The sequence below is a fragment of the Aphis gossypii genome, chromosome 3, assembly GCF_020184175.1.
Source record: "Aphis gossypii isolate Hap1 chromosome 3, ASM2018417v2, whole genome shotgun sequence".
Taxonomy (NCBI): Eukaryota; Metazoa; Arthropoda; class Insecta; order Hemiptera; family Aphididae; genus Aphis; species Aphis gossypii.
This window is the reverse complement of record NC_065532.1, coordinates 596402-619303: the sequence shown is the minus strand read 5'-3', so window position 1 is coordinate 619303 and position 22902 is coordinate 596402. Positions and strand designations below refer to the sequence as shown.

General features: G+C 27.4%; 2 pseudogenes; both read left to right on the top strand.

Annotated features, from left to right (window-relative positions):
• Window positions 1-11878: 11878 nt before the first annotated feature.
• On the top strand, window positions 11879-18892 carry LOC114129564 (uncharacterized; annotated as a pseudogene).
• Window positions 18893-20169: 1277 nt separating this feature from the next.
• On the top strand, window positions 20170-20963 carry LOC114132671 (uncharacterized; annotated as a pseudogene).
• The last annotated feature ends 1939 nt before the right edge of the window (window positions 20964-22902 follow it).

The following is a 22902-nucleotide window of genomic DNA, read 5'->3' as shown; positions in this document are numbered from 1 at the left end:
CTTCATTGTTAGCATGCAATTCATTCATTACATCTGATTTCTCTAGAAAGAGTAGATGTCTTCAAGATTTTTGTCGCTGGAAAGCTACCGAATTTCGTTTATTTTTACTATACACAGGACCTGTTGTGTTAAAAACCATTTTACGTGAAGACATTTATACCAACTTTATGGTATTGAATATTGCAATGTTAATTTTATTAAGTCCTGATAAAAATTTCCTACTTCAATATGCAAGAGAGCTATTGGATTTTTTTGTCAAGAACTTTCAAGCTATTTATGGACAAAATTTTGTGTCACATAATGTCCACGCTTTGTTACACTTATGTGATGATTATGATTTGTTTGGTCCCCTTGATAATTGTTCAGCATTTGGTTTTGAAAATTTTATGAAAGAAATAAAATCTAATCTTCGAAAAAATGAAAAACCATTACAACAAATTGTTAATAGATATTATGAAAAATATGAACTATACATACTAAATAATTCAAGTAAAGAAACATTAATGGATAATAAACCAGTCTTAAAACATGTTCATGATAACGGTCCTCTTGTTGAAGATTTAATAGGACCATAATATTACACTATGATATACCAAAGTATAACCATTAAAATTAAAAAAGAATGTGATAGTTTTATATTAACTAAAAATAAAGAAATCGTCAAATACATGAATTTTGCTCAAAAAGATGGTGTTATAATGCTTATTGGTAAAAATTACAATGTATTATTACCATATTTTGAAGAACCCATTAATTCAACAATTATTGAAATATTTGAAATTAAAAAGTTATCAAGTCAATTAAAATACTGGGCAATATCTGATATTAAAAAAAAATGATGGTGCTTAATCATAATGGCTTACAGATAGCCATGCCTATCATACATACAGACATTTAAATAAATACAAATGTAAATAAAATTGTAAATAAAAATGTAAATAAAATGTATATAAACAAGTATTTAAAAATTATGCAAGAAGTAACTTATCTAGTAGGATTTAAATCTTAATACAAGGATATTTATAAATTATTAGGTACTTTGAATTTTTAACTATTTATAATAGTAGGTACATATACATTATACCTATATAATTACATAAAGTATTGTTAACATTTTATAAATTTAATTCTTTAATTTTTTTTTAGATGGATGATCATGATTTAGTTGGTTGGATTATTGTAGAGTTTTGTGATGATTCTAGTATTGAAGTGGTACCTAAATTTTGGTTAAAAAATAATTCTTGTGCTTGGCCTAAAGCTTCTAAGCAAGCCAAGAAATTTATTCAAAAACGAATTAAACCTAGTATGAATGACTTCATATTTTTCAAATCTAGACAAATTGGAAATAAAGTTTATAGTTAAGAAATTTTAAATTAGTTTATAAAGATTAATATAATCTAGTGGATTGTATACTGATTAGTTTTGCTCAAATTGTTCAGGTTCATATAGTGAAGCTAAAATAAAATTACCGTTGGCTATGCAAAAATCAGATTTGTCTAGTGCTGATGACATTACTGATATGATATCAAGAAGGAAAAAAAAATGTTAAGGGGGCTGCAGCACGCGTATTTTTCATACGTTTTAGACCAATAAGCGGTGGTAAATTATACATACTTCGGATTGTCCGATTTAAATTTTTTATACATGTATGAGTTCGTTGACAAAATATCTAGGCTTTTTAGGAAGCCGATTTTTGATTTTCAATTTTAAAAGACCTAAAAATTAAGATAGTTTTTTCAAAAATCCTGTGAAATAATTGCATTATATTTGTACTTATTTTGAGCATATCTGATTTTAAATCAAAAATCGACTTCCTAAAAAGCCTAGATTATTTGTCAACGAATTCATACATGTATTAAACATTCAAATCGGACAATCCAAAGTATGTGTAATTTACTACCGCTTTTAGTAGTTTTTATAGTTATGCACACAAGAATATATTTTCGTTTTTCGTAAATCATTGACACGTGCGTGCGCGTGTGATAGCTGCTTCCGGCGCGCGGCGCGGCGGTTGCTCGGTGCGGCGAGACATCGATTCTTGGAAACAATTAGCGGATAAGGATTACTGGATAGGTATAGAAAAATCACTAATGGATAATAATAATCAATAATAACTATATTATACCGTAATTTAATACAACCCATATTATATTATATATAAAATATCTATATACCGCCTGGCGCCTATATGAATCATTTGATTTCAATACTACACTCGAACACTCCGATCAGTTAAGTTGTTTATAAGCTTCCATTGTTTTGTGTTTTTTTTCATTATTTTACCAAATGGGTAAGGACTGGCGTTTTGGCCGAAAAACTAGGTGCAAGTTAAGTGCACCAAAGTTGAAAAAATATAGATTGAAAAATTTACAATCAATAAAAAAAAAAGTGACGAAGATCATAGCTGTGATGTTCAGGTAATTATAAAAACATTAATTTAATTTAGTGGGTTACATAAGGCAGCAAGCCAGCAATGATAATGAAGACTGTTCAACATCATTATAGTTTTCATAAAAACTTTAGTAGATTTACGCTCAATTTTTTTTTTAAATTTTACTTATAACAACTTTATAACGTTTTTGAGTAGAAATAATGCAGGTTATAATATAGGTTATAATATAATAAATTTTTAAACCAAAATTCCAACTTACAACGCTCATTAAAAATTGCACACTTTTTAAATAATCTTTATATTGGTTTAAATAAATGTTTATCAATAGTATTTACATCTTTTCAAACTGTAGACAAATGAAATAACTGAGGAACCAATGAACCCATCTACTTCTACTATTTGTTCTACGACCCCAGAAATTAGTATTGATACTGTAGAGAATACAGTTGATAATCTACATAATTCGACTTGTAATATATCGTACCCATCAATAGCAGGAGAAGATGAAACCGCGTTATTAGAAATATCAAGTAATGATGATGTAAACGACACGCCGAAAAATGACGAGTAAGTTGATATCCTATTACTATTATTACTTTTGTTTTAGATTCTAAACGGAGTGATGAATGTAATGATTTTACAATGATGTGTGTTTTTTTTTTGTCTGCCGACAACATTTGGAGCAGTAAAAATGCTTCGACTTTGACTTCAGCCCCTCTTTGAAAAGGAAATTGAATCTAGTTGGTACCTTGGGGGGTCAAAAGTTAAAAATTTTAACTTTCTAATCTTAATTTAATTTTGGAAAAACCCCAAAAAAATGAGGGAAAAACGGGATTATTTTTTAGGTATAATAATTCATACAAATAATAATAAGAATAAGAATAAAGAACAGACACACACACATTGTAAATTTAATACAATTATCACTTGGCTCAGCATTCTAATATATTTTAAACAACGATAAAATTAGAATATTTACGTAACATAAGTTTTAGACAAAATTAATATGCAGGTCCAAAATCAATAAGTATTTTACATAAAACAATTTGCAATGTAAGTCCAGGTGATTTTACCAAACGTTTTATAAGTAGAAAACAGAGGTTGAAAGTATGTAAAGTGAAAAGAAAACTTATGTTTAAACCAAGTAGTAGACGAGTTACTAAAGTTAACATAACTGCAGATAAAGACTATGGCAATTGTGAAGAAAATATTTGTGAAGAATTGGATATGGATGAAGATGATTACGAAAAACATAAATTGGAATTTATGACAAATAAAATTATAAAAAATAGTGACGAAATTGAATTCATTGAAAAATCGACTACACTTCAATCGGAATGTGAATTATGGCATAGAGAACGACGAATTCGTTTAACCGCGTCACACTTTGGAATCATTTGTAAACTTCGACCGTCGACTTCTAGAGCTAATACAATAAAATCTATCTTGTATAATACATTTTGTGGTAATGATCATACGAAATATGGTATTGAGTGTGAACCCTTTGCGAAAACAGAGTTTGAAAAATTATCAGGATTCAAAATTCAAGATTCTGGCCTTTTTATTCATGAACAACTGCCGTATTTAGCAGCTAGTCCTGATGGACTAATAAATACTAACGGTATAGTTGAAATAAAATGTCCCTCTTCAATCAAACATTTAACTCCAAAAGAAGCAATATAAACTGGAAAATTAAAGTTTGCAACTCTAGACAGTCAATGTAATTTACAATTAAAAACAAGTGACAAGTATTATTTTCAAGTTATGGGTCAATTACAAATAACTCAAAGATTGTTTTGTTATTTTATAATATTATGGTCACCTAAAGGTAATTTATAATATTTAAATTATGCAATTAATATTAGTAATAATAAATTAATGTAAAATTGTTTTCTATTTTTTTTTATGTTTACAGGTATAATATACCAAAAAATTTTAAGAGATGATAATTTTTTGAAACCAAAATGAAATTATCATTAGAAAAATTTTATTTTGAAGCGATGTTACCCGAGTTAATAGACTCAAGAATTGATCGAAACCGATGTCTACGTGAATAATCAGATTACGTTGTGTAACTATATAAGGATAAGAATTTATAAATAAAATATATTTTGAATTGGTAATTATACTTAGATTGCATTACTTTTATTTCAAAATCTCTAACCTATAAATTATAATAGTATGTATATTTATGTAAATGTAATAACGTTAAGTATATTATGAATTAAATGTAAAAAATCAACAAAAAATACAGTAAACAGTGAATGCTACTTCTGAACAATTGTAAATTATGGATTGATTGAGTAATTAATAATATTATATAAAATGTATAGCTATACTCTATACTTATACCTGTATATAATACGTATAATACGTATAAAATAATATATAATACGTATAATAATATTTATGACCCGCATAATTGTTCATTGTTTACGATGTTTGGTGGCGACGAAGGATGGTTTCTAGGAAATATTGTCCGAAAACGATTACAGATTAGACTCACACACACTTATGTTCGTTTACATTGCACACACTTACAAGTCACTTAAATATCATCATGTTATATTGCCTATATAAATTTCCTTAAAACACGACCAACTACAGCCCCCTTAATAGAGGTCAAAGTTTGTCCCCTAATGTGAAATCAAAAAAATTTAAAGTCTCAAATAAAACAAAAACATCTTCTGAAAGCTGTCCTCCTCGTTATAATGGTAAGATTTTAATATTAATCTTTTTTTAATTATTCAATTGTAATTTTAAGTAATATTGTTTTCATTTGTATAAAAACTTTTTAGATATTTCTAAATCCACTTTTTCAAACAAAGAAACAAATATTTTTGAATATTCTGATGACTCTAATGATAACTTATATGACTCAGACAAAGATCCCCTTTGGAAAATTGACAAAGGCCAAAGTAATAATATTTTATCTTTTTACAATATATAAAGATGAATATTTAAATAATTATATAAATATTGACCACACAAATCAATCGAATTCTAATCTTATTTCATATAATAGAAAAAAGAAAAACATAAAATTAAATATATTAAATATATTAGTAAATTTAAAAAAGAAAATACTAAGTAATTTTATTTTATATTTAAACTAAAGATTATGCCTAATACCTACATTAATTATTATATATTATTTATTTTAATTAGCATTAAGGTGGTTGCTATTACAGTAATATATAATATGAATCATTTTTAATTTTTATCTTCATTATTCATAATATTACTTCCTTGAATATACAATTTAATTTAATCTTTTATTTAAACACAAAGTTCATTGGTAATTTATTGGTAAATACTTACCATTATTCATCATATATAATTATAATTATTATATCTACCTACAATAAAATTATTGTTATTATTATCTTGTTAAATCCATGTGTGTAGTTTTTGTATTAATTATTTAATTGTAAATTCATAATGTGAAACTGTTGTATAGAACTCCACCTGTTAATAAATAATAATAATAATAATAAAAAAAAAATTTAATTCAATTTTTGTTTTTTAAATTACCTCTTTATTTTGAATAGAAAAATGTACTGTGTAATTTGTTATAGTGATAACTATAATGTTAGTGTATATTTAAACTTATGAGAGTATTTTTTTAATTTTGCAGGTAACCCTAATATTATTATTGATGGTGTTAATTGTTTAACACCTGAAAAACATATTGTGTCTGTATTAGATAAATCTATTGAAAATACACAACATATAATTTCATCTCCTGTTGGCACTTGGACAGTCGAAAAAATAATAATGAGACACAATTATTATATGAAACGAGTTCTGATCATAATAGTATAAAAGTGAAAAAAGTATTATTTCATGATCAAAATATTGAAAACACAGGTAATATTATATTCAATTATTTGCTCATAAATTATATTTTTAAGATTATTAATCTAGTCATATTACAATACAGTTTATATAATAAATATTATTGTAAAATATGATTCAAAAACTTCATGCTACAACTTATGACAACTAACATGTAAGGATAAAAATATTTATTAATTTAGTATTTTTGTCAATAATACCTACATCCCACATAGCATTTTGTAACATTAAACATTACAGGAATATTAAACACCCATTATGTATTTAATATGTATATTGTAATACTCCAGTAGTATTCTAGTAATATCACAATAAGAATATTAATTTTCTAATACTATTATAATATTGAATTAATGCTAAGAGCAAAGTGTTTATTAACAATTATAGTTTTAATGTTATACAAGGGTTAATTTAAAACTACAAACAGAACATTATAAATTATACTTTACTTTAAGGTTTTACGTGTATTTAAATTTCAACATTTTAAGGCCACCTATAAATAAACATTATCCAAGCATTATTATATACATTTATAGGTTTTTCTATGATTAATGATTATACATTGTATCATAGCTATAGGTAATAGAAGATTGCAGGGTAAATATTTGAATATATAATAGGTAAAAGGAGCTTTTAGGAGAATATGAGTTTTCTCACATTTTTTTTTATAATAGGTAGGTAGGTACCTACTTTTGTAGTATCTACCTATGATTTATTGGTGTTGGACTAAGTTTTAATAAGAGTTAATAGGTATATATATAATTTTTATAATTCAATATTGTTGCATTTTTAGTACCTATAATACCTATAGGTGATAATAATGTGATATGATTCTATCATAATAGATTATAATAAATAATTATTAAATACCATATTATATTTGTTTGCAAATTGCAATATTGTAAATAATAATGAAAGAGAATAGGGTAGATACAATATTTTAATTCTGAAGAAATATAATATATAGTCACATGACTTTTTAAATCATATTAAACTCCCCCTTGCAGTACATTTTATAATTTTAAAAGGTAACACATAAAAATGAATAAGTATTAACAGTAGTACCTACTCAATATTAAACAATTTACAATTCACACTTTTTCATTGTGATAATAAAAAGACAAATAAAAACTAAGTTGTTAACCAGCATTTCGTCAAGTAAAATCATACCTTCAATAGCTATACATTCAAACTGTCAAAGTACCTAGGCTTCTATAATAGTTCTATAACTATTAAATATATATTATTTTAATTAAAAAATAATATAATTTCAAAAAAAGAATACAATAAATTAAAAAAGTGTTACATAAACTAAAATTATATTAATCAAGTCCAATAAGTGGCAATAACAAATATATATAATATATATGCATAATTATTATGCACACATTAACTGGTAGGTAATTAATCTTGTATTAATATTATTAAATTATAATTATTAAAATACTAGTGTATATAAACGTAAAATTCACATATTACATTATATTATTATGTTTGATATTAAAAATTATTATAAGTAGATATAATATCATTTATCAATATAAATTTATGTATCAAACAATCAAACCCATTTTTAACTATATAAAAAAAAAAAACATAACTTACCTAATATTATTAAATTATAGTGTATGTAATATTGGTATTACAATAGCTGACTGCTTATCATCTAAAGTTTTAAGAAAAATAAATTTGCATACAATTTGTGTAATTGGCAATTGTATCAAATTATCACAATAGCTATTAGTTATTGAAACTATTCCAGTTTTGAACTTGAAATAGGTTGATTATAAAATAAAGATGTATCATAAAAAGTATATCCTATTAAAATACATTCATTTTTAGTGTCTTCTATATTTTTGATTATATTTACTACTTTGAAAACGGTTTTTTCAACTGTCTGTACATAACAATCTTTTTCATTACATCTTATTTCCATGTTTTTCAATTTTACTATTTTATATTGATTGACATTTTTAGACATTAATGGTATTGGTAATGGGCCATCATGGTGAGGTTGTTTAAATAAAAATGAATCTTTATTAAATACATTTGAATTTTGAGTATTCAAATACTTAGTTTCTTCATTATAACGTTTAACAGCTTGTTGTAGTGGTTGATGACTTTTCCTTAAATATTTTTTTAATACTGACATGTGATTCTCAAAGGGAAATGCACTACAGTTATCTAATGGCCCAAAATTAATGTAATCATCACAGATATGTTCCAATGCATGAATATTATGAGAAATAAATTGTTCACCATATATCTTACTAAACGTTTTGATAAAATAGTTTAGTAGCTCTCTACAAAATGTTAAATACCGATCACTTATATTTGGAGTTAAAAGTAATCTCATGCTAACATGCAAACATAGAAAATTCAAGTAACATTTTTTATTTATAATATACTTTAATACGACAGGACCAAAGTATAATAAAAACATTCTCAGCTCAGTGGCTTTCCATCGGTTGAATTCATCCAAACCCCGTGGTTTTCGTTGAAAATCAACAGGTGTATATTGTTTCATACTTAATAATAAAATACTCAATTCTGTGCTTTTTCTGCTGCCAATACGATTAATTAGTGGACCTTTTAACCACAGGTTTATCATTTTTTTCATAACACCGAGACAGATGAGATGCATGTAGTCAAGACTAAATGATTTAATAATATCTATGCCGGGTATGTCTGTAATAATAGAAAGAGACATTCCAATATGATGTTCTTCATTTTGTTTAGTTATAAAGTTCTCATGAGTTCTTTTTGTACAGTTAAGATCTGGAAAACACACTCTGTGTCCTGTATAATTTCCTTCAACAAAACACCTCGAACATGAAAAAAACCCACTGTGACTTTTTGTTTTCAGAATATATGATTTGGCCGGTACGTCACATACAAATACATCCATTATAACTTTTAACTTGTACAAAATGCCTTTTTTATTTTGTACTTCTATTCCATTTGTAATTAAATCACTAATTTCCAGAACAAAATCGTGCATGAATACATTACTTTCTGTTGGTTTTTCATTTCCCCAGTATATACCGACAGGAAATACAACTTGGGAATGTGGCCTTATGTAGCATAATATCGGCCAAAAAGTACTTTTTGAACTTTTTGTTAACGGCAGCCCGTCAATACCCACAACTAATTTAATAACGCCATTACTATCATCCGTGAAATCGTAATGATTTTTTATACCACTTTTTATACCAAAATGGTAGTAAAAACCGGGAGGTACTTCTTTAAGTATGATTTTACTATTAGAAATATCAGTTTTCAATAAGGTTCTGGCGTCTATTGGAAGAGAAGAATCATATGAAGACTTAAGAATTACCAACAAATCAGAAATTGCAGCATGTGTTATTCGGTGTTTTATACTCCATTCTGCTAGTTTATTTCGAATAGAGCCCACTTCTGTACTCATATTATTTGTAAAGTTTTCATCAAATTCTTCATCACTTGAGCTACAACTTTCTAAATCAAGTGCATCATCTTCATCAGAAAAATCAAATGTATCTGAAATATTTTCTGATTCTGGCTTACTGCTCGTCGAACAACTTGGAATATTTTCTACATCATATAACTTGGATGATGATTCTACAAATAAAATAAATAAATTCCAATTTGAAAAATACTGTGAGAGGAGTTGCTTTGTCTTATCATATACCTAAACTATTATATTACTGCAAGAACATATAGTTCAATTTTTATCAGTTTAACTAATATATTAATGTTGTACAATTAATTGTATACAAAATTAATTGAATGCATTTAAATTTTAGTTTAATGACTTTTCTGATTTTTATAATTGAATAACTATATTTAGTATTTAACTTTTGGTAAACGGACGTTTCGCCCCCGCCGTTTCGTCCCCGTCAAAAAAACCAATCCACGGACGTTTCGTCCCCGGTAATTTTTAAGATAGGACGTTTCGTCCCGGAGAGTTATAAGACATAGGACTTTAGTCCCCGGCATATTTTGATTAAAAGACATTCGGTTCTCAGGTTTCTTAAATCGTTATTATTTATTAATTTTTAAGTAGTTTTATAATCTTTAAGTATTTAAAAAATATGTAGGAATGTCACTATTATCCAATTATTTTAAATCATTAGAAGGATTAGACGATATCTTGGTGTATTTTGATTCAACTTACGTCAACGGAACTTACAAATCCACAATAACGGAGTAGGTACGGTACAACTCGCTTTCTACGACATCCACCAATATTTTTACCACACATGTGGAACGTTTACAACGTCACAAAAGAAGGCTATGGTCGGATCAACAACGTGTCAGAAAGGTTCAACAAAAAATTAAAAAATATTGTAAGAATTAAACATCCTAATTTATATATATTTATCGAATCAATACAGATGTGCAATGCGTCTGCAACGACTGCATTGATACAAAAACAAAATGAATTAATAAATGTACTGAAAATACTGAAACTACAGTAATTTTGTACAACATTTAAATATAATAACCATAGTGACATTTTATATTATTTAAAAAAAATAAGTCAGTTGACCTAAAAATGTATTCATTTATTCATTTTTACGAAATTCAATATGACTTAATATAATTGTGATTTATTTAAATTTTGACTATTTGTAATTATATTGTGTGAATATTGAATATGTATTTGTAATTTTGTAGTATTGTCATTTAAAATTAAATTGTTCATTTAAAATTAAAGTACTTATCAAAATATGGTGGGGAGTAAACGTCCTATGTCTAATAACTCTCCGGGATGAAACGTCCTATCTTAAAAATTGCCGGGGACGAAACGTCCGGGGACTGGTTTTTTTGACGGGGACGAAACGGCGGGGGTGAAACGTCCGCGATTCTTAACTTTTATATTATTTAAATAGGTTGAAAAGGTAATGATAAAAATTAACTTTATAATAATAAAGGTTTCTTATGTAGGATCAACGTTAAGATCATTAAATTAAATTTTGTTTAATTATATTAACTAGTAAATAAATATTTTGTTGAAATCTATTAAACTGTTCACATCATAACATTAATATGTCTTATTGCGCACAAGCTACAATAACACTACATTAAGTGTCTACTAAATTATTTTGTCTAGAATTAAATTAATCCAACCTTTCATAGGTATTAGGTAATAATAGAAAAAATAATACTAATAACAATGAAATTAAATTATAAGTATAGGACATAGGTATTAGGTACAGTCTCCGCTCTGAACCATTCGTATTCAATAATGTAATAGGTATTAGCCATTAGGTACCTGTTGTAACTAACGGTGTTTCAATGGATTCCTCTTCTAGGTCATTTATGAGACCAAAACTAACATCTTCGTTTTCAAAATCTTGTGTCATATCGACAAGTTCTTCACGAACACGTCTTTTTTTACTAGTTTGGCTTCTATGGCTCATTTTTAAAATCGCCCAACTACAATAAATAGCGTATTTAAATAAATAATATACCTAGAACAAAATATTATTTAGTCCCTTAGACCATTATAATAATTATAATTATATATAATATAATATATGCTAGTATGCTGTGTACATTTTACGTATTGTACGCCGTATGTAAGAAGTAATCAACTTATCAACATGATAATCAAAGATATTATGTGATTTATAAAGACAAAATATTAAGAATATTCCCATTGGCCGTTATCGTTTATCGGAGCTGGTTCGATGGCGCGGTGGCGGGTAGCGGAAATGACATGGGGAAAAAGTTAAATACCCACAGAGCACAGGTCACAGTCCACACTCCACACGCACTACGCAGTACGGACTACGGACTACGGATTACTTTATACTATTTGCTTACGATATTCTGTTGTCAATTATTTTCATTATTGTCACTTCACTCATAAGTATTAAGTTATACTGTTATAGACTCTTGTTCACTTTGCGCGTACCGTAAAGGTCGTCGATAACGTCACGTCGTCATTTTCATTTTTATACCTAGTGTACTGTGTTTAATATTTTCGGATGTTCGCGAATAACTTATATATTTTATTATAATATGGATGAGTTAAGGTAAGATCATTTTTATAATATTAATATCGCAAAATGTAGTAACATTACTAAATGTTACTAATATTATTTAATTATTACCTATACCCTGTTTCAAAAGAGAATTATTATACCAGATCTACGTAAGAAAACGGGTTTTTCCCGTGGCCGCCTGGTATGATGTTCTCTTTTGAAACGGTGTATACCTATTAAGGTTTTTACTTTTATTAGATATTAATTATTAATATTATTAATAGTAATAGTAATAAATTAAGAATTGTTTTATTTTAATAACATGTTGTATTTACCTAATTATCTTCAAATTATTAGGCATTATAAACATGCTGCGTGTTTGTACCTGGCTGGGCAATCTATATACAACACACGTTCTTTCGCATTAAATTATTATTTACCTATAAAAAAATAAATGTAATTTATTTTGTGCCATGCGTATACGGTTATACAAATAGCAAAATATTGTTATACTATGTAGGTAGTTTGGATAGACTGGTATGAATGTTGCCAACTAGCTAAATGTTTGTACAAGTAAACATTTTTGCAACATTTAATTTTTTTTTTTAAACTATATCAAAAATGACAATTTGAATACCTATTTACAGGTATATTGTTATTAAATGTAGGTATGCAAACTTTTTGGTTAAAAACATATGAATTAACAATTTATTGTGAAAATAATACCCATTTAAGAAACTTAATTTATTTTATAATTTTATGTTTATCTTATATATTACTATAGAAAATATGTTATTGTGGAATTTACTGATGGAATACAGATTGTCCCTAAACGTTGGATCACTCCAACATTGGATCAATCCTATTTTCCACCAGTTGACCATCAACTAACAAAAAGAAAATATGATAAGATGGTTATGGATGATGATATAATGCCCAATGATGATTGGGAGAAATATAATTTCATAAATATCATGTCTTCTGCTGGTAAGTTTTAATTGAGATAAGGACATCATAATTGGTTCGACAGAAAAAATAATTATATTTAAAAATGTTTTAGATGATTTACAAAAATGTAAAGATAGACTAACTAGAGTTGAAACTAGGACTGACATTAATACAGAAACTGATGAAGAATGTGCTAAGAAAAACAGGAAAAAACGGTGTGCCAGAAAAATATTTGATGCCATAAAAAAGTTTCCAGGAAAATCTGCGAAAAAACCATTGCTTAGAACACCTGATGATGACGATTGCCCTGTTCTAATGGATTCAGAAGATTCAGGTTAGTTTTGTGTTGCTAATATTTTGTTAAGAACTAAAACCAAAAGTAATAATATGTATAATTATCAAGGATGGGCAGTTAAGTTAATTTAACTTTTAAACTTAATAAGTTATTTTTTTTTATGTTTATTAACTTAAGGAGATTTTGAATTAACTTTAGATTAACTTGAGTTAATTTTACGTTTAAACAAGTTAAGTTAATTTCAATTTTAATTTTTATGTAAATGCAATAAGTTTTCAAATTTGTTTAAAATATAAATACTTATATTATCAAACTACAAATATTATCAATGTCCGTTATTTTTCGCCATCGTCGCCAGCTGGCGGTTATAGTTATAGATATTCCTATAAATTATTATTATTATATTATACTTATTAAGAATTAATATCTGTATAGTAGATAACGCTGGGCGAACTAGACTTTTCTTGATTTATAATGTTATTTTATTATTATATAATTGAAAATAATGAGCATCTAATACTTAGGAATATTTGCAGAAAAACAATACATACAAATTGCTAGTACACATTCGAATATTTTATAAGTATGCTAACAAACTTTGTACAGAAACCTTTTGGAACACATATAATAGTTCTTTGGTCTAATGACTTGAACAATTTTATAGGTACCGATTATTTTAATTTTACCTTTATGAAAACAAGAAACTTTTTTTTTTAACTAACTTGACTTGAGTTAAAAAGTTAATATTAAATGTTGGTTAACTCTTAACTTAGTTCAATTAATAGAAAATGTTGAATTAACTTTTAACTATTACCTTGATTTTGATTTTAATTTAACTTAACTTAACTGAGTTAAAAAATATTGTTAACTTGCCCAGCCTTGATAATTATACAGCCTTGAGTATTCTAAAATTAAAATGGTTACTATATTATAAACTATAGTTGCATAAGCACTTGCAGGTTGTTTAGAGCTAACATAATATTATGTTCTACCTAAATAATAATATTATTATACAAGTCAATAAAAAATAAAATACATCCTACTTGTATGTTAATATGTTGTATCCTATCCTACTTACAATGTTGTATATTTGTAAGACTGAGACAACACAAAATTATCTAATACTAATTTTTATTTAATTTCTAGAATATGAATCTCAGAAAAGCAGCGAACTGACTAATTTAAAGTCTCCTAAAAAAGGAAAACAAACCCACAGATCTCCATATAACCATAATATGTTGAATGCTGATGATGATTATAACATGATTTCCAATGGTGGTGGTGAGTGTTACATATTATACTCGAGAAATACAAAATTATCTAATACTAATTTTTATTTAATTCTAGAATATGAATCTCAGAAAAGCAGCGAACTGACTAATTTAAAGTCTCCTAAAAAAGGAAAACAAACCCACAGATCTCCATATAACCATAATATGTTGAATGCTGATGATGATTATAACATGATTTCCAATGGTGGTGGTGAGTGTTACATATTATACTCGAGAAATACAAAATTATCTAATACTAATTTTTATTTAATTTCTAGAATATGAATCTCAGAAAAGCAGCGAACTGACTAATTTAAAGTCTCCTAAAAAAGGAAAACAAACCCACAGATCTCCATATAACCATAATATGTTGAATGCTGATGATGATTATAACATGATTTCCAATGGTGGTGGTGAGTGTTACATATTATACTCGAGAAATACAAAATTATCTTATAATCAATTTAATTTTAATGTCTAGAGTATTTATCTCAGGAGAGCAGCGAACAGACTAATTTAAAGTCTCCTAAAAAAGGAAAACAAACCTACAGATCTCCATATAACCATAATATGTTGAATGCTGATGATGATTATAACATGATTTCCAATGGTGGTGGTGGTGAGTGTTACATACTATATTCGAGAAATACAAAATTATCTTATAATCAATTTAATTTTAATGTCTAGAGTATTATCTCAGAAGAGCAGCGAACAGACTAATTTAAAGTCTCCTAAAAAAGGAAAACAAACCTACAGATCTCCATATAACCATAATATGTTGAATGCTGATGATGATTATAACATGATTTCCAATGGTGGTGGTGAGTGTTACATACTATACTCGAGAAATACAAAATTATCTTATAATCAATTTAATTTTAATGTCTAGAGTATTTATCTCAGAAGAGCAGCGAACAGACTAATTTAAAGTCTCCTAAAAAAGGAAAACAAACCTACAGATCTCCATATAACCATAATATGTTGAATGCTGATGATGATTATAACATGATTTCCAATGGTGGTGGTGAGTGTTACATACTATATTCGAGAAATACAAAATTATCTTATAATCAATTTAATTTTAATGTCTAGAGTATTTATCTCAGAAGAGCAGCGAACAGACTAATTTAAAGTCTCCTAAAAAAGGAAAACAAACCTACAGATCTCCATATAACCATAATATGTTGAATGCTGATGATGATTATACATGATTTCCAATGGTGGTGGTGAGTGTTACATACTATACTCGAGAAATACAAAATTATCTTATAATCAATTTAATTTTAATGTCTAGAGTATTTATCTCAGAAGAGCAGCGAACAGACTATTTAAAGTCTCCTAAAAAAGGAAAACAACCTACAGATCTCCATATAACCATAATATGTTGAATGCTGATGATGATTATAACATGATTTCCAATGGTGGTGGTGAGTGTTACATACTATATTCGAGAAATACAAAATTATCTTATAATCAATTTAATTTTAATGTCTAGAGTATTTATCTCAGAAGAGCAGCGAACAGACTAATTTAAAGTCTCCTAAAAAAGGAAAACAAACCTACAGATCTCCATATAATCATAATATGTTGAATGCTGATGATGATTATAACATGATTTCCAATGGTGGTGGTGAGTGTTACATACTATACTCGAGAAATACAAAATTATCTTATAATCAATTTAATTTTAATGTCTAGAGTATTTATCTCAGAAGAGCAGCGAACAGACTAATTTAAAGTCTCCTAAAAAAGGAAAACAAACCTACAGATCTCCATATAACCATAATATGTTGAATGCTGATGATGATTATAACATGATTTCCAATGGTGGTGGTGAGTGTTACATACTATATTCGAGAAATACAAAATTATCTTATAATCAATTTTATTTTAATGTCTAGAGTATTTATCTCAGAAGAGCAGCGAACAGACTAATTTAAAGTCTCCTAAAAAAGGAAAACAAATAACCCACAGATCTCCATATAACCATAATATGTTCAATGCTTATTCCCATTCTCCCAAAAAACGATTTTCGACTCAACAAATGCTGAATGGTCTACCGCCTGGTAAATTTATAAATTGATCATTATTATAACTATAACAACATAAAATGTGTATATTATATATATTTATTTTATTAATATTTTAAAAACTAGACCTTATACAATAACGTGAAACAAAATTCCTTTTTAATTTATTGCTTTAATAATAGAGACAATTAAAAATAGGGAATAGAGATTGAAAAGTTAAGATACATAGTACTAAAAGTATGTGTTATGATAATAAATGATGAACATGAAGAACTATAATACATAAGCATAATATACATATTTAAGCTATTTTTTGTATAGGTATTTAGTTTTTTATGCATACAAATATAATATGATATATCAAGCATCATGCATAATATAGATATATGTATTAATACGTTTTATTAATGATTATTAATGCCTAGAAATAACCAAATATTTTTATATTTATACATTTTTATTTAATTTAATTAATATTCATACTTAGATGTGTGTTTGAGAAAACTTTTGGCCAATCAAGTTGTTATGAAAATTGAATTGAAATCCATCAATGAACAATTAAAGAAAATAACTGCATCTAAGGATAAACACTTGGATATCGAAAAAGAAGACTTCTCAAATTTAGACTGCTTGTTTCCTTTAGAAAGTGAGAACGATCTAATAAACATTGAAAATCAAATTCAAAGTTCTCCAACTTATAGAAAAAAATTGGTTAGTAAGCACTTCTTGGTTTTTTATTATTTGGTAAATTCATTAACAATAGCTCCTAATATATTTCTCAGGTAAAAGAGTTATCCTTGTCTGGAGGATCGAAAGTAAAAATCATACTAGCAAGAATTTTAAACAAACTATTCAAAGATGAACTGCTTCAAAATTACTCCTACTTTGGCAGGAACAAAAAAAAAAAGAAATTTTCCAGCCTCTCAATATGCAGTGTAATTCATGGTTAGTATACCAAATTTTTATAAATAACTGTTATAATTTGATTATAAAATACTTACACAAAGTTGCATTCATTGATTTAATGGACTACTGCCTACTCAATCATGTTTGAGAGACAGTTATATTGGCTCACTATAATGTTTAAAATATTTGGTGATTGTTTATATGAACCCATATAATTATTGTATGGTAGTTTCTGAAAACTGCAGTTTATTTCTAAATAATACACCTAACAATTGGCTGGTAATTTTGGCCAAAATAACAATAAATTGGGGCAGCCCATTGCAAAAAAAAAGCGTTTGTTTTGGAAATTGTTGTATTGGCTTGCAGCGTTCATAATATCAATATATTATAATAACATGTATGAACCTATCATTTTAATTTTCCATCTTCTAGAAGACAATAGTTATTGTCATCACAACTAATTTATTATAGCTATAATATTACTCTTATAATATGTTCAATTTTTCAATGTATTTTCCAATTAATGAAACTTGCCAATCATTTGAGGCACTATTTTGTGTATTTAATCTAAACATAATTTGTTTGTCTGTCCATAGTTTCTAGTTTTTTTTGATTTTTTTTTTAAAAATATGTTATTGAGTATTGTAAACTTTACTGTTTTTGATATGTATATACTATTTACAAGATGATTCACCCATCATGTTCACTCCCCTTTTTCATTTAATAATAAATTTATTCAAATTCTGATTTTTTTAAATATATTATCTTGAGAATTTCTGACTTCTGTACTACTAAGGAGTCAAGCCGTTATAATAACTTTGATTTTTCTCAAATCATAGTACATGGATACTTACAAATTATAAATATAGATAAACTTCACCATTGACCTCATATCTTTCAAACCCATTATTAAAGACCTATTATTCTTAGTACCCAAAGTTAAATAACTCAAAAACTACTAGTTCAAATTTTGATTTTGATACACTAACATAAATAAATAATATTTAAAAAGTTTTAGTGTTACATGAATAAAACTTTTTTTCATTGATTGTTATCAGATGCAGTTAGACGCGTACACGATTTTAAAGATACCAGTACAACAGACATTGAAACCAGAATCGGAACTCATCTTATTCATGCACCATTTCGTTTGAAAAAACCATAACAGTTCATTCTTTGTAATATAATGATGATCTTATATAATATTTATATATTTAAATGTATAATAAATAAAATATTTGATTTAAATGATGTGCACTCTATTATATTTCCTATTTCTTTAGTATCTGGAGCATGCTTAAGGGAGGGGAGGTTCAAGGAATTAACCTCCCCATCCTCTTGTATAAATACCTACGACTGTTTAATACCTATGCTCTATTTTGTATATTATATTATGCATTATTTGTATAATTAATATATATATATACAATACACATATATTATATATATATATAACACACATATATTATATATATATATATTTTTTATATTTTTTTAAAGTTCCAATTAACCTTACAGTAATATTTTTGTTGATGCATAATTACTTCCTTGTTAATATTACAGAAGTGTTATTCTAAGTTTGACGAAGCCTATTAGGAATATGATCTTCAGATTTACATGTTAACATTGAATAGACATTCAATTTGGATGTTAGTTTAACATCAGAATTTGGACCAAATATCAACGAGAGCACCTTGCATGTACATTGTAGGAAGGTTGTTTTAATAGAATTTTAACTGAATGACTACATTAAGATAATGTCTAACATTAAATCATGTACACTTATTTAACATTATAGTAACATAGTATTGTTATGTGGGATAGTACATAGGTATTTATAGTCATTAATAGCGTTAACTAAAATAATTATTGCTGCATATATTGGTTAAATATATATTGTGTAACACCCCATGTACATTTTATTTAAATTCAATGGATCAAAATATTCAAAACCAATTTATAGACGTGAAATATCTGTTGCACTGACAATAAAAATTATTGTTAAAAAAAATATATTATATAAGTTTATTATACACATATATTTTGTAACTCATGCAAGTACATATTCTATTTTTATATACATTTGTATTGATTTTTTTTGTTTTTGTTTTAATACTATATAGGATCTGTTAACAAAGCTTGTACTAAAACCGATACTTTAACACAGTCACAAGATGGTAATATTTTACAAAACCAGCCAAAACTATCTGAAGGTATGTAAAATATTTAAAAATATGCTAGTTGTTTAAAAAAATCTCAAGATGGGAGGGTTACAACTCTCTTAACCTCCTCGTAATTATGAAAATGTTATTTATATATATGTATTATTATATAATACTATATATATAATGTTTAATGTCTGTATCCGATTTCTGATTAGTATTATTGATTTGACAGATTTTCAACGGTTTATTCTAATACTTTAGTAAATATGAAGTATGACATTGGCAGTATTTTAAGTATTGTCCAATCAAATTGTATTAATATTAATACATTGATGATTAATAAAAATACATCATCTAAAAATGCCATCAATCTAGATAATATATTTCCTATAAAAAATAATGATGAATTGGAGTCATTAGAAACAAAAATGAAGGATGATGAAAACTTTAAAAATACTTTGGTATAATATTGTTAAATATTACTAAACTATATACTGTGCAATTTAATTTATTTATCTATAAATGTCTAAATATTTAAATTATTTAGGTTACTCAGTTGTCAGTCTTAATAGATGTCAATGATCTAGGAAACAGTGTTCGCAGAATTGCTTCACGAATGTTCAGTGATGAATTGTTGTCTAAATATTCTTTACATGGTTTCAAATCAAAGCTATGTTTTTCGAGCTTAAACAGCTATAGAGTAATTATAGGTAAGACATATATTAAAATTTGACATGTATTTGGTATAATATATAAAAAAAAATATATTTGACAATTAATTATTAAATAGCCTATAATAAAACATAGGTAGAATCTATTTACTATATATATATATATTTTTTAAATTTATTAATATAATTGTTTCAATACACCAAGTAATTTTAGTATTTTTTACAATGCTATTATAATTAAATAGAAGTACCTATACTGCATTTTATTTTATTGATTTATACATAATATAATTATTGTTTTTTCTAGACGCTATAAGAGTTAATGTGAAGTACAGTATTATACCTGAAAAAGATATTGATAACTCATTAGGAATTGGCTATCGCACGCTCCTTTCCGTATCAAAAACCTATCTAGAAAACAAGAAAAACTTACAAAAATTCATTCAAGTTTATAATCATTATTTTTAATAAACATTAAAATGTCATGAACAGTATTATTATTATTTTATTTTTTTAAATTCATTTAAATTTGTTTTATACAATTTGTATTACTAACAGTAAACAATTTATTTATTATATTTAAATTGATTTTATTATTTATATTTAAATTCTTAAATTTGTATACTGCAGTTTGTTAATATTCGTAAAAATGCACATTTCTTTTTTTTTATAAAAAGTATATATACAATAATATTATATATATACACAATTCAATATAATATATATTATCATCATTCTTTCAAATGTATATATCATGTTCTATATTTTAAAAAAAAAATTAATAATTTTTTTTATTTATTTTACATATTCTAAAAACTTTAATATACCTATATCATTAATATAGAAAACTGTTTTTAAAAGACATTTTTCAATTATTATTGTAATGTTAAAATTAAAATATTAAGATATTATTGGGTTTGAAATACTTGTAAAATATTTATCATTAATATTAAATCAATATTATGTAATTACATTATCACAATATTGAAAAATGTTGTTAAGATAACATGAAATTTGCGCTCAAATAATTTTGTAGTAATGTTACAGATACATCTACCAATATTATCGTAACATTGATGAAACATTTTATTAAATGTTATTGTTTTGTAATTAAGATTCTTAAAACATTACAAGAATATTATTTTGCTGTCTGGGCGGTAGTAGTCGCTTACTATGACTACGTCGATGCTTCCTGACTGGAGAGTGTACAGGTAGCAATAAAGTGGTCCACTGTTTTATACCTAAAGCATTTCCTGGTCTTCTTCCCCTGGCCAGAGGCAGAGCACTTTGCACAGCCTGGCTTAGATTTCAGCTCTTTATTGCGGCACGTAGACCAACCCACCCTCAACTTTTTCAGTCGAGCTAGTTTAAGCCCGGGGCCCAGTGGGACTCTGGCTATCGCCGTTCAGACTCCGTTTCTACTCTCTCGGATCTTGAGGTCATTGGACAACTTCAGCTCGGGATCGTGTTCCGCCAGGGCCTGCACCAGCTCCTTTTCATCGACCGAGTCCTCAATGTCGATGAACAGTAGTGCGACACTCGGAGAAGGACGCATGATACTCCTTATTTCGCCAAGCTGGCGCTTGAGCGCGCTTGCAAGGTCGTCGGCATGCTCCTTGGTATTTGTTTCCAGTACTAGATTATCAGACTTGGCTCTCCTAGTGGAAATAATGAACTCAAATGGCTCCTTGCGAACAGCTTCTTTTACCTCCCTCACTGCTTCGGCGTAAGAGATGTTCGCCGGCTTGTCCAGGACTACCGCCTGTGTTCTGGGAGGGTACCTCCGCTTGCCGCTGCCTGTCTTAATTGGTGGTACCTTAAGTTCCGCATTAAACGCCGGGGCGTTTGTCTTGGCCCTTCTTGCGGTCCTTTTATTCTGGACCACTGTGAACTCAGCCTCCTTTTCTATAGGCATAGTTGGCCTAGCATCGACATTAGCACTCTGCTGTTGTTGTTTGCCTTTCCGAGGTAGCTTAGCCTTCTCTACCAGTATCTGAGTGGTCGGGAAATTGTGTGCTGCCTTATGGCTGCACACAGACGTGGTCTCCCACCAGCATGGCGTATCTGTGCCGGCATCTATGGTTGCCTTCTTGATCTTCGACTGCAACACAAACACATCGGTTGTTTGGGTCTCGACTTCAAGCAGTTTTGCCCGATTGGTCTTTGCCTGCGGCACTACTGTGCGTGATTGGGACTCAAACAACACAACGTTGAAGGCCTTGTTCACTTCCTCCCTCTTGGTTTTGATGTCACTAAGGATCTCCAGAATAACCTTTATAGCCGAGCCGAGATGACCACTGGGCTGTGTGTTTTCACCGAGGCAGCCTCTAGGTTAGCAGCCCAATCAAATGTGCTTGCAAGCAACTTGTCTTGAGTGTTTGTTTTTCAATTAAT